This window comes from Dermochelys coriacea, chromosome 28, assembly GCF_009764565.3.
Source record: "Dermochelys coriacea isolate rDerCor1 chromosome 28, rDerCor1.pri.v4, whole genome shotgun sequence".
Lineage (NCBI taxonomy): Eukaryota > Metazoa > Chordata > Testudines > Dermochelyidae > Dermochelys > Dermochelys coriacea.
The window spans coordinates 3,426,303-3,439,489 of NC_050095.1; the positions used below are offsets into that span (position 1 = coordinate 3,426,303).

Sequence of the window (13,187 nt, forward strand, 5' to 3'; positions counted from 1 at the left end):
TATCTTATCTCAAAAGGTAACATCCTCATAGTCTCCCCCAAACACCCTGGCACCTCCCCAAATTATTAAAATGTCCCCGTCCTCAGCAAGGCCATGACAGTGACCCACAACTAGAGTATGTAGGCCAAGCTGTTCTGAACGAGGCAACTCAAACATTTTCTCTCTGCTTCCCTTGGCAAGGTCTGACTGGGAAAACAAAATCCCCCAAATTGAAAATTTTCTGCTGAAAAACCAATACTAGTCTGTTTGGGGACTTTGATTTGAATGGATTATTATTATTCTCTTCTGATCTCTGAATTATTTCAGTTCAGTCTTTGGCTTCCTGATGTGTTTCCAGGTGTTGAGTTGTGGGGGAGCGAGGCCAAGTCAGGATGTCTCTTCCCCTCTTTCATAGTTTCTTCCAACTCTCTAGAAAGCTCCTTTGCTAGGATGGGAGTCAAGCAGTGTCCATTGTCTCTGTGCTATCTTGGAGAAGTCTGCATTGTATACGGTTCCTGGGATAGACCTTGGGAGCGTGGATACCTTTAATGGGCCAGCAGCGAGTCTGGCTTTTCCATTGTCGCACCTGAAAGGCTGATGGTGGGCATTTCCCAACCTCATAAATATTTCAATAATGCACACAGAGTAAAACTTCATCACTTCTCAGACAAGGCTAGCACACATCATCCAACCAGGTATTAACGTTCATCAGATCACAACTTTTACAATGATACCTCACAAGACACATGTTGTACAAACCATATCATCATTATATGACAGTGGTGACTATGGGGCTTCCTCCTGACACAATCGTTGTCTTCTACCTGAAGAAACGGCCTCATTTCAACCTCTCCGGTAACATTACAAAACCAACTGCTTAGCATTTTTATGATAGAAGTTGGAGGGAATTCAAAGATCCTCCAAAGCTCTGCATTCAGGCCACCTAGTTGGGTAAATTCTATGCTCCTTATCCAGAAGAGACTTGACATGGCTTGAGAGGAGGTAGGCTTAGCTGTTCAATATATAGATGGAGAGAGAAGGGCACAGTACATTGACAATGTAGAACGTGAGACTCATAATCGGTGGTTTTGAGTCATAAGTGGGTGCCCTACCTACTCTGGTTGTGTACTCTGAGAGTTACCTTCTTGCTTTCCATTTAAGGTCAGGGTGGCAAAACTTTTCCCCTGGCCTGCTCAGTGAACCCTTTGCTGAGAAACTTTCCATGTATTTGACTGCATGTCGGTTTCCTATATTGTTAGAGGAGGCCCAAGGTGCTGGAAGGGAAATGTCCTTGGAAAACTCAGATATTCCTGTTCTCCGAAAAAAAGGCAGGTATTAGTTAGACACCATTGCTTCTAGTATTCCTGTGGAATCCAAGGCTAGCTGAAGAATTTCTGTCTATATTAGAAAGAATCATTCCATTGTAAATACAAATGAAATGAGATCTGCAGCTCGAGTCAGTGCCTTTTAAAAATATTTGCTGAGAAAAAAGCCTTGTTGATGAAGTGAAGGAGCCCTTTTTTGTTCCCAATTTCAAATGCGGAATGAATGGATATTTTGTTTAAAAACTTTCATTGCCCTGTGGGAATTGAACCCATGACTTGGCTGTTAAAACACCAGAGCCCACCACTTAAAGGACCAGGTAGGGCCTCTGCTTTCATTTACCCCAATGCAGTCTTCTCCGCTTCTTCTTCTGTTTATAATCTGGAGGCTCTGTCAGGGGAAAAAATCATTGAGCTGACAGTATTTCTGGGATAGAAACCCAGAGAGGGGAGTTGATGTCACTTGATGGGAGGCTGATTCATTTTCATAGGTCTCATGGCTTTAGCTGCCCCTAGTGTAGCTTTCATTTTGTCAGCACTGCGCTCTCAGGAAGCTGACAAAGTGCTGAGCCCTGCTTCTTTTGGGCCACTGGGAGCACGGGGATTGCACACCAGCTGCAAGCCCTTCTGTCCTCTCCTTGTCCTGCTTGGCTACCCCAGACTCTTTCCCACAAATGGTTTCATCAGATGCCGGAGGGACCTAAGGACCTACGGGTTTCCCTCACCCACCTCGTAAGGCAAAGTGTGATACCCTTCTCTGACACTTCTGGGGCCACATTTTCTTTGAGGAGCTTCTCCGCAGGAGGTCTGATGTCCTGCAAAAATGTGTGTGTGGCTTGAGGGGAACCTACTTGTCTACCCCCACTCTGGGAGCTGAGAAGCTTTTTCTGACTCTCCCCTACTATGTGAGTCAAAGAGCATCTCCCCGTGGCGGGAGAACACTAAATTCCACCCTCCCGTGCTTGTTTCTCTGACCAGCTGGTAAATCAACCCCAGCTCTCTGATGTAGAAATCAGCATCTAACCAGCCTTGTAATAGCCCCTGTTTGCTAGCTGGAGAGCGAAGGAATGAAGACCGAAGGCAAATGTCAGAAAAGGAATCTCAACTCACACTGTGACTATGCCTTTGAAGAAGTGCTACAGACAGCCTGGCTAGTTCAGTTGGTAGAGTATGGTTTCAGAGTAGCAGCCGTGTTAGTCTGTATTCGCAAAAAGAAAAGGAGTACTTGTGGCACCTTAGAGACTAACAAATTTATTAGAGCATAAGCTTTCGTGAGCTAGTGAGCTGTAGCTCACGAAAGATTATGCTCTAACAAAATTTGTTAGTCTCTCTAAGGTGCCACAAGTCCTCCTTTTCTTTTTGGTAGAGTATGAGACTCTTACTCTCAGGGTCATGGGTTTGAGCTCTGTACTGGGGGCTTGATCTTACTCCCTTAAGTGTACTTTTTTGTTTATATGGTGAGTCCAAAATGAAATGCACTTTCTTGCCTCTCAACAATCTTATGCAGGAAATGTCTCTTCCTCTTAGCTTAGATAGAACAGGAAGAGAGAACAAACTGATATTTCCACATATTCAAGAGACACCATCATAAGACCTAACCACATCAGCCACACCATCACTTGTTCGCTTGCACATCTACCAACATGCTCATAGAATATCAGGGTTGGAAGGGACTCAGGTCATCATCTAGTCCCACCCCCTGCTCAAAGCAGGACCAATCCCCAATTTTTGCCCCAGATCCCTAAATGGCCCCCTCAAGAATTGAACTCACAACCCTGGGTTTAGCAGGCCAATGCTCAAACTCTGACTTATCCCTCCCCCTGAGAGATACCGTCATGTGCCAGCAATGCCCCTCTCCCATGTACATTGGACAAACCAGATAGTCTCTATGCAAAAGAGTAAATGGACACAAATCAGACATCGAGAATTGTAACATTCAAAAACCAGCAGGAGAGCATTTCAATCTCCCTGGACACTCAATAACAGACTTAAAAGTGGCCATTTTTTTAAAAAAAAAACCTTCAAAAACAGAGTTCAACGAGAAACTGCAGAACTGGAATTAATTTGCAAACTTTACACCATCAAATTAGGCCTGAATAAAGACTGGGAGTGGCCAAGTCACTACAAAAAATAATTTTCCCTCTGTTGATACTCACACCTTCTTGTCAACGGTTGGAAATTGGCCACATCCACCCTAATTGAACTGGACTCGTTAGCACTGACCACCCCCCCCACACACACTCTGTAAGATAACTCCCATCTTTTCATGTGCTGTGTATTTATATCTGCCTACTGTATTTTCCACTCCATGCATCTGATGAAGTGGGTTATAGCCCACAAAAGTTTATGCCCAAATAAATTTGCTAGTCTTTAAGATGCCACAAGGACTCCTTGTTGTTTTTAAAAATATCAAGGGCGCAGTAAGGAAATTAGTATCTCAGAGCTTGTGGTAACATCATTTGAAGAAGAACAAGAGGTTGATGTGAAAAAGGGCTAAGGAAATAATGTTATTTCAAAAGGGAAAAGTGGTGTTGTGTGTGTTGAAAGGCTGGCTTAGAAATTTCCAGTTGTTGTTTTCTGATCCATCCCACCCTTCAGCAGCTAGACTTCAGGAATGGAAGAGGCTACTGATCCTTCTCTCCAGCTGGTTAATTCTGAAGACTAGTCTATGGAGCTGGGTGAATGGGTTTTGGATGAATATTTTATTTACTGAAATATTTTGGTGGACCAAAAATGTTTTTTTTTAATTTTGTTTCAACAAGAAAACTGAAAAAAATTAATCTTGGGTCAACCTGGATTATTATTAATTATTATTATTATATAGGTTAGACTAGCTAGCAAGCAAGGAAATAAATGATTTGCACAGCTCTACTTGTATGAAAGGTCCACAATCGGAACATGCCTATGCTCTGTTCTGAGGCCATTTGAGTTTCACGTAGTCTCCAAAACCCATCTGAGCATGATGAAGTATGAATTGAGGGGACAAGAAGTGAAGATATGTGTTGAAAAGCTTAATTTCCTGGCTGGAAATCAAACTCAGGTCACGGTGGTGAAAGCACTGAAATTGAACCACTAGATTAGACCACCACGGAGGGTGGTTTTTGATCACCTGTACTAGGTTTTCGCCAGCTACTCGGACTAATTTGGGAACCTGGTCCATTCTCAATTTCCCTGAGGGGACAAGAACAGAGGGTGAAGGATCCCCTGTGCTCAGGGTCACAAACTGAGCCTAACCAAAGGCATTGCCACAAACTCAAATGATGCTTCAGCTTCCTCCACCAGGATCACAAAAGCAACGCAAACAAACCCCAAGAAGTACAATCCTTGTCTGCATTCATTTAGGCCCATCACAACCCTCTCTGCTTCTTCTTCCTCCTACCTAGAGGCTCTTCCAGGAAAACACATGGAGCCAATCCTAACTCTATCCTAGAAGCTCAGGGAGGGGTTTTGATAGCACCTCACATGAGCTGATAGGAATTAGATTCCGTGTAACGGGGCCCTTAGCTTTGCCTGCTCCCTAGCCTTGCTCTCTCAAGGCTCTTAGGCAGCAAATGTCTCCTCCTGTCTCTGAGCTTTAGTGGAACAGAAAGAGAGGACAAATTGACATTTGCATCATCCTCCGAGAGTGAGAGAGAATTTTCTCCTCTTCTATTCTAGCCTAGCTAAGAGAGGGGGAAAATAACCCTTCAGGAGCTCACTGTCCCCTTCAGCGATCTGGAGCTTCTCTACTTCTTCCTACATTGCTGCCAGCTCTGCATTGGGCATATAAGTACTTCCGTGTCATATCCTTCCCAGCCCTCTTTATTGTCACAGAGGTTGTTTCAGGCTGCGGATGGAGTCAGCTCTCTGCCTATCGACTGGGTCACACTGTATTCCTCGTTAATGCATTTGTGATTGATTTATAAAAACCGGCCTGAGAGTAAAACAAAATGGCATTAAAACTTTTTAAAAAAAAGACGTGTCCTCAATTTATAATATTGGAAATTGTTTTGTTTTCTGTTTCTTTTATATCAATTTACTGTGCTAAAAAAATCAAGGGAACAGTAAGGAAATTTGTAGCCCAGAGCTTGTCTTAACATGGTTTGAAGATGAACAAGCTGTTGAGTGTTAAAAAATATTATGGGGAAAATGTTTTCTAGAAAGGGAAAAGTGATATTGTATGTTAAAAGGATGGGTTAGTGATTTCCAATTATTATGTTCTGATTCCTTACACCCCAACCCTGCATAGCCAGGAAAGGAGGGGAAATGAGATAATCAGGAAATCGATTTTTCTGACATGGAACGGATACACGAGGTTGTTTGTGGTTAGCTCAGAATAAACAAAAGGGAGGGGGAAACTGCTGGCTGGGAGGTAAATATGCAGGACATAGGGTTGGGATTCTTCTATGCTCAGATTTGTTATGTAGCTGGCAATCTCCCAAATGATGGTCTATTCCGTCCCTCAACATGCAGGATAACATTCTCCTTTTGAACTTAAAGTTTCATGAAAGGAAAGCATAGAAGCTATGGATGTATTTGAGAAAGGAGTTGGATGGAAAGAAGACAACAGGAGCCACAAGAGAGAAAGCAGCACTGTTTCTGCCTGGTTTTGGACCAGGTACCTTTTGCGTGTTAGGCAAATGTGATAACCACTACACTACAGAAACCAGTTACTGTCACTTTTGGGGCCCTTTTTTGAAGGCTCTCTCAGTAGCCACTACATCAGCTGGTGTCCCTTTGAAGAACAGGGAAGCAAAGGGCACCAAGAACTTATGTTTTAACTCAAACAATCATCACAAATGCTGCAAGGGCACCTCCAATTTGCGCATCTCACAATGAAACAAAACACAGACATATCTCACAACCAACAAAGCTCACATCCACTCTACTTTTTCATGGACATTTCCCTTACAGCTTCCAGTGACAATCAGACAAAACACTGAAATGCAGTAAAATAAAGATGAGGGAGGGAAACCTGCAGGTTCTTAGGTCACTACAGTTTCTGATTAAACTATTTGTGGGAAAGGGTTCGGCTTACTGAGGAGGACAAGGAGATGAAAGATGGACATGCAGACACTGTGCAAACACCATGATCCCGTAACCAATGCGCCAGGAAATCAGCACTTTGGTTGCTTCCTGCTTGCACAGAGTTGACAAACAGGGGGCAGCCAAAGCTGAGAAACCCGATACAATTAATAGGGGAAAAAGGCAGATCTAGTTCTATAAAAGGGCATAGAGCCTGGGCTTTAAGGTACAGCGTTTTCCAGCAGCATGAAGAAGGATGGGGTGAGGGGAATATTGTATTTTTTGTTTGACTTGCAAGTGAAGAATGGAAAGCAAAGTTTTGTTAGAAAGAGTCCTTCCGCAACTGGGAATTGAGAGTAAGAGCACAAAATTCTAACCACTTGGGAATGCATGCACACAGATTTTTGTCAGCCATACTAGGCTTTCTCCAGCTACTGTGTCTCCATGTGACGAAGCTGATTGAAATGAGGCAATTTTTTGAGCTAGACTCAAAGGTTGTATCAGGAGTGTGATTTAAACAGACATCTCTATACAGAGATCAGAACACTGACTTGAGATATAGAGTCTTGTCCCTTAGACCACTCAACCATGCTGACGGTACGGAAAAACCTCTTCCATCAACCCTAGTGAGAACCGGGTTTCATTTATGGCCAGTAAAGAGCTGAGTATTATTGTCGAGATGTAGGAGTTAAAGAATTGAAACTAGGAGGAAGGGCCAATTTTCCCATCACTTCACACCTTTTACATCCAAACATTATGACTTTCTGAATGAACTGTGCTCATTCAATCAGAAGATGTGGAGATGGATGTAGGAGTCACTGGGGAAAATTCTCTGGACTCTGTTACAAACGAGGTCAGACTGGATGTACATAGTGATCTAGTCTGGCTGTAAAATCTATGAATCAACACTAAATATCATGGGAAATTAATCCTCAGAAACGGCTGTTCCCCATCCGGATCCCAGCAAAGGGTTATCCAAGGAAGGGGGCTGTTTAGGACAAAGAGAAGAAAGATGTCTTCCTCTCCTCGGAGGATTTAGGCTCCACTTTCATCATGTGCTGAGCTGGCTTCTCTTTTCCCACCTACCCAGAGGGTCGCACATTGTATTTCAATATATTTAAGCTACAGCTTCCTGTAGAGAAGAAAAATCATAGAAAAATCTAACCTGCAAAGGAAGGAGACAACTCCTTCTAAAGGAACTCTTTGCGTTTGTTCCTGCTATGTACAGAAATGGTTGGATACAGCAGATTCCAACCCTTGGTCTCTTCAGGGATATGGAAAGATCCAAGATGTCCCTTAATTGAAGAAGGGAGATGATTTCTCTGAGGGATGGAGGCCTCATCTAATGGCTTTAATCTGTCACCAGAAGCTGGGAATGGGCGACAGGGGATGGATCACTTGATGAGTCCCTGTTCTGGTCATTCCCTCAGAAGTACCTAGCATTGACCACTGTCAGAAGACAGGATACTGGTTAGCTGGACCATTGGTCTGACATAGTGTGGCTGTTCTTATGTTCATTTTCTAGTGATTGCTCATTAAGTGAATGCAGCTCCCCTTCCCTCCCGAGGAAATACCTTTACTGTGCAAAATACCAGCACTTTGCACAGAAAGGAGGGAAAGGAAATGGACATATGATGGCACCAGAACCTAAGAAATGAAACACAACAGGCTTGTGTGTACATTGATTCTGAATAGCAAACGAATCTGAGTCCCATATCATGAAAAGCCATAAAGCCATTTCTTTCTATGGCAGGGAACACTAGCAGAAAAGAGTTCCAATAATTCCTGCCCTTTTACTTATGAATTCTTTTATATTATAAATAAATTTGCAACACAATTTGTCTGAACTTGAGCAGCCTGTTATTAAAAGCTGGTTCCCCAATTCAGTTCCAACGACTCTGCTAGAAACACCCCCAGGTCCCTGCTCACCCCAGTAGGGGCAAAAAGAGAAACCCCCACTGGGTGTTAGCTCCAGGCTGCTGCCCCAGGGTGGGGGTGGAGACTGATTGTTTGCTGCTGGGGAGGGAGACAGTACAGGCCTCTGGTGCTATGGTCCTAGCATCTGCCCAGCCCAGACTGTTCTCTGCCTCAGCTGCTACTCCCTGCATGCTCTAGAGTCAGACATGCAGGGCCCCCAGGGGAACAGAGGCTGGACAGAGCCGTAGCCTAGGTTGGGCTGGGAAGTTGCTGGGAGTTCTCGTTCCCTGAGAACTGGCCTGGCTCCCTTCTCAACAGCAAACAAATCAATTCCACGTCCCCTCCCAGGAAAAATCACCTTGGAGCTAAGGGCAGCACGGGACAATTCCCTTTACTTCCCACCAAGGCATGAGACAACCCAGGGCGTTTCTAGAAGAACTTTTGGAACTGATGTGGGGAAACCAGCCTTTAATAACCAGCAGCCCTAATTTAAGCTAACTGGGTTTGTTTGTGTTTTACAATTCACTATAGCACTAAATAATCCTTCAATCCTAGTGTCACCATCCTTGCCCATACACAAAGTACGCAGCTGCAAATTTCCTGGTGTCCTGTGCAGCTGTGTGCTGCTCCAGCCCCTGCTCCACGTCTTCTCCATAGCCCCCGCCCCTGCTCCGCCCAAGCCCTAGCCCCACTCCTCTGAGGACTATCGGGGTTACCAATCCCCCTTCGAGTCTGGCCTGCAGAACCTCCTGGCTGAGGCGTCTCCCTGTGCTGGGCCCACTGCCCAGGGTCCCACCTCGCTCTCCCTAGCTGCTCATGACACCCAGCTCCGGACTGCTCAGCCCCAGCTCCAGCTCCACTCTGCCTCAGCAGGGCTGCTGCTCTGCCTCCAGCTCCCTGAGCTATTTCTCTGGCCCCTCTGGTTCTGGTTGCTGCAGCTCTTCTCCCAGGACAGGTCTGCTCTGCAGGCTGCTTCTGTGACTCTGCTCTCACCACTGACCTGCTTCGTGGGCCGCTTTTCTGGCCCCTCTGGCTCTAGTTGCTGCAGCTCTGCTCCCAGGGCAAGTCTGCTCTCTCTGGGCTGTGCCTCTGGCTTTGGGGCTGCAGCTCTGCTCCCAGGACAGGGGCTGCTCTCTCTGGGCTGCTTTTCTGGTCCCTCTGGATCTCACACAGCTCTGCTCCCCAGCTAAGATCGGGCCCCTGCTTTCTCCTTAGCTCAGCCCCACTCTGTCTGACCCAGGCAATTCCAGCTCACACGGAGGACAGGACCTCCCTGGCCTCCTGTCTCCCTCATTAGCCTGCCCGCCCTGTCATTCAGGCTGACCTGGAGCATTGGCCTCTCCCCATTGTTCCTGGGGACTGTCAGGCTCAGGGTCCTGATTCCCCATCGACCCTTCCTTTTGAGTACTGGGAGCTAGCAACTAAAACACCCGCACTAAATATTAGTAATGGGGCAACAGTCCCCTTACAGTAGGGTTGCACTGGGTCAAGGGGAAAAGATTTTTGTTTGACAGTGTGTGGGAATGGGGAGGATGTGATTCTCCAGGATATAAATGATGGAACACAGAAGGGTAGTGACAGTGAAGCCCCATATGTGAGTATTATGACCCTGTGTGGCGCTGCCGTTCATATTCCCCTCCAATGGTCTCATCTTTCATTGAATCCAGCATTTTTCAACCGATCATCATCACAGACGTGTCCCACATGCCTCAAATACAGTGTCCCTCTTAGAGATGTCGAGGACTGGAACGGATTTCAGCTGATGGACAGGTTTGCTAGGTTTTTATACATTTGCATAGTAAAATGCTGAGTTTTTAAATTTATTACAAGCATCATTCCTGATCATACTGGAGAGGGGTAAGGAAATCGATTTTCATTCAAAAAAGTTTATAAACAGAAGCACTGGGATTTAAAGGAGGAACCCATTGCCAGGCAGGCAAATGTTCAATCACGGAGCTATACACTCAACAAAGAGTGCATTGGATAGCCCAGACAAGGGATGGGTTTGAACCTGGAGATTTAGTACACTTTATATATATACACAAACACCACGGATTACAAAATCACCATACCTGCTTTGTGTTACCAGAGGACAGCAACAACTTTCCTTGGAGCACACACTGCTCCCCAGCTCCATGCCCTTCAATCTCTCCAGCATTGCCCCAATCCCTTAGAGGTACAGGGCACAGGTAACTAGAGCCCCTTCATCCCGATAGAATTAATGCCCAAATAATTCCATTTAGACCAGAAACGCAGAGCTCCTTTGTCACAGCTGATGTACATAGACAGGTTTTAGAGTAGCAGCCGTGTTAGTCTGTATTCGCAAAAAGAAAAGGAGGACTTGTGGCACCTTAGAGACTAACACATTTATTTGAGTATAAGCTTTCGTGAGCTACAGCTCACTTCATTGGATGCATCGTAAGCTGTAGCTCATGAAAGCTTATGCTCAAATAAATTTATTAGTCTCAAGGTGCCGCAAGTCCTCCTTTTCTCTTTGTACATAGACAGAATCAGGTCAGAGCAGATGTACATAGTGATCTAGTCTGGCTGTAAAATCTATATCTCAGCACCCAACATGGTGTTAAATGAATCCTCAGAAACGGCTGTTCCCCATCCAGATCCCAGCAAAGGGTAATCCAAGGAAAGGGGCTGTTTAGGAAGGAAAGAAGAAAGCTGTCCTTCTCTCCCTGGAGGAATTGAGCTCTGCGCTTTGGACAGGAGGGAGGGGAAGGAAATGGCCACACGAGGGCAGAAGAACTTAAGAAATGAAACAACAGGCTTCTTCTGTGCACATTGATTCTGAACAGTGAGGGAACCTGACTCCCATATCATGAAAAGTCACAAAGCCATTTCTTTCTATGGCAGGGAACACTAGCAGAAAAGAGTTCCAATAATTGTTGCCTGTTTACTTTTGATTTTTTTTTACATTATAAAAAAAATTGCAACAAAATTAGTCTGAACCTGAGCTGCCTCTTATTAAAAGATGCATCCGATGAAGTGAGCTGTAGCTCACGAAAGCTTATGCTCAAATAAATTTGTTAGTCTCTAAGGTGCCACAAGTCCTCCTTTTCTTTTTGCGAATACAGACTAACACAGCTGCTACTCTGAAACTTATTCAAAGCTGGTTCCCCAATTCAGTTCCAACGGACTCTGCTAGAAACACCCCAGGTCCCTGCTCACCCCAGTAGGGGCAAAAAGAGAAACCCCCACTGGGTGCTGCCCTTAGCTCCAGGCTGCTGTCCCAGGGTGGGGGTGGGGACTGATTGTTTGCTGCTGGGGAGGGAGACAGTACAGGCCTCTGGTGCTATGGTCCTAGCATCTGCCCAGCCCAGACTGTTCTCTGCCTCAGTTGCTACTCCCTGCATGCTCTAGAGTCAGACATGCAGGGCCCCCAGGGGAACAGAGGCTGGACAGGGCCGTAGCCTAGGTTGGGCTGGGAAGATGCTGGGAGTTCTCGTTCCCTGAGAACTGGCCTGGCTCCCTTCTCAACAGCAAACAAATCAATTCCACGTCCCCTCCCTGGATAAATCAGCCTGGAGCCAAGGGCAGCACGGGACAATTCCCTTTACTTCCCACCAAAGCATGAGATAACCCAGGGCAATACTAGAAGAGCTTATGGAACTGACGTGGGGAAACCAGCTTTTAATAACAGGCAGCTCAAGTTTAAGCTAAGTGTTTTTACCAATTTTTACAACATTAAATAACCCTTCAATCATAGTGTCACCATCCATAAAATTGCTTCAGTCTTGTAGTTTACCAAGTGCAAAACTAAACATCTCTTCAAATCCAATTGAGTGGAGATCAGTCAGTGTTCAGAGTCATCCCACATAAAAGAACCATGTTGTGGTTCAGACCGGCCCCATCATGTGTCCATTGACTTTCTCTCCTCTCCCTTAAAAGTTTTAGTATTTTGCATCAAAACTTTCTTCCCTCAGGAGAGATCTGGGAACCAGAGCTGCCAGCCAGACAAACACCTTTAAGAGGAGGCATCCCTCTCCCTGTCAAAAAATGATCTCCCTCCTTCAGTTCAGTGACAGCCTGAATTGTTCCTTGTCCCCGAAGAGCTGGAGGATTGAAAGCAACTACATCAAACCCTTGTGAGCTAGCAGGAATGAACATAAACACTCCCTTGTATCTGAAGAGATGTTTAGTTTTACCCTTGGTAAACAACAAGGCTAAAGGGAAAGGCAGTGGCACAAGATATAGAGCAAACATGACACAATCATCACAGTTATGCCCATAGTGACTGCAAAAATTTTATATACTTCTTATTATCATCAGCGTATTATTTTCTCTGGAATCTAGACCATGACTATATCTTGACCAAGAAATTTAGATCTTGATAAAATAAACAACTACCCCTGGTTAAGGCAATGGACTTGATACCCACCCGGGTGTCCCTACACAGGTACAAGTACTAACAACAATGGCTGCCTTTTAGCCATAGTTTTTAATCAGGGTAAGAAATTGATACAAACCCCTGTTAAATCATTTCTCAGCCGAAGTCCTTCACCCACATTCCTTAGGGCATTGTGCCACCATGTGAATGTTTCATTTCCCTCCTCAATTTCACACAGAGACACAATTTCCTTTGCACAGATCCATGAACAGGAAAACCTCCCGGTGTCTCTTGGCTGAGCCAGGGCATTCAATTCCATTGAAACCTTCTCTTCTGCAATGGCAATAGTCAAACAGAGGGGATGTAGCTACCTGCATCCCTGACAGTGCCCCAGAGAAATCCTGACCCCTGCTATTGGAATGATGTGCTGGAGATTTGAATAGGAAAGGGACTGTCTGACTTGTCAAAGTGGGGAATGAACACCACTCTATTGCAATGTCATTAACCACAAACACACTCTAATCATGCTCCAGACGGAAGAGAAAGGGGCAGAAATTCTTGCTGTTCAGCCATGGACACACTTGTGCTGGGGAAGCTGGTCTGAGCAAGCAATTTGAAGTGACAAT

General features: G+C 45.2%; 1 protein-coding gene, 1 non-coding gene and 1 pseudogene across 2 annotated transcripts in view; 1 reads left to right on the plus strand and 2 right to left on the minus strand.

The window, feature by feature from the left end:
* The window catches only part of LOC119849371, a 1,398,949-nt pseudogene that overhangs the window by 961,658 nt on the left and 424,104 nt on the right, over positions 1 to 13,187 (minus strand).
* LOC119849376 (zinc finger protein 420-like) overlaps positions 1 to 13,187 on the plus strand; it is a 3,142,523-nt gene that overhangs the window by 756,421 nt on the left and 2,372,915 nt on the right. The gene's annotated exons all lie outside the window — the stretch shown is intronic.
* On the minus strand, positions 5,875 to 5,947 carry TRNAV-AAC. The gene has a single exon. It is a non-coding gene; the product is annotated as a tRNA-Val (tRNA).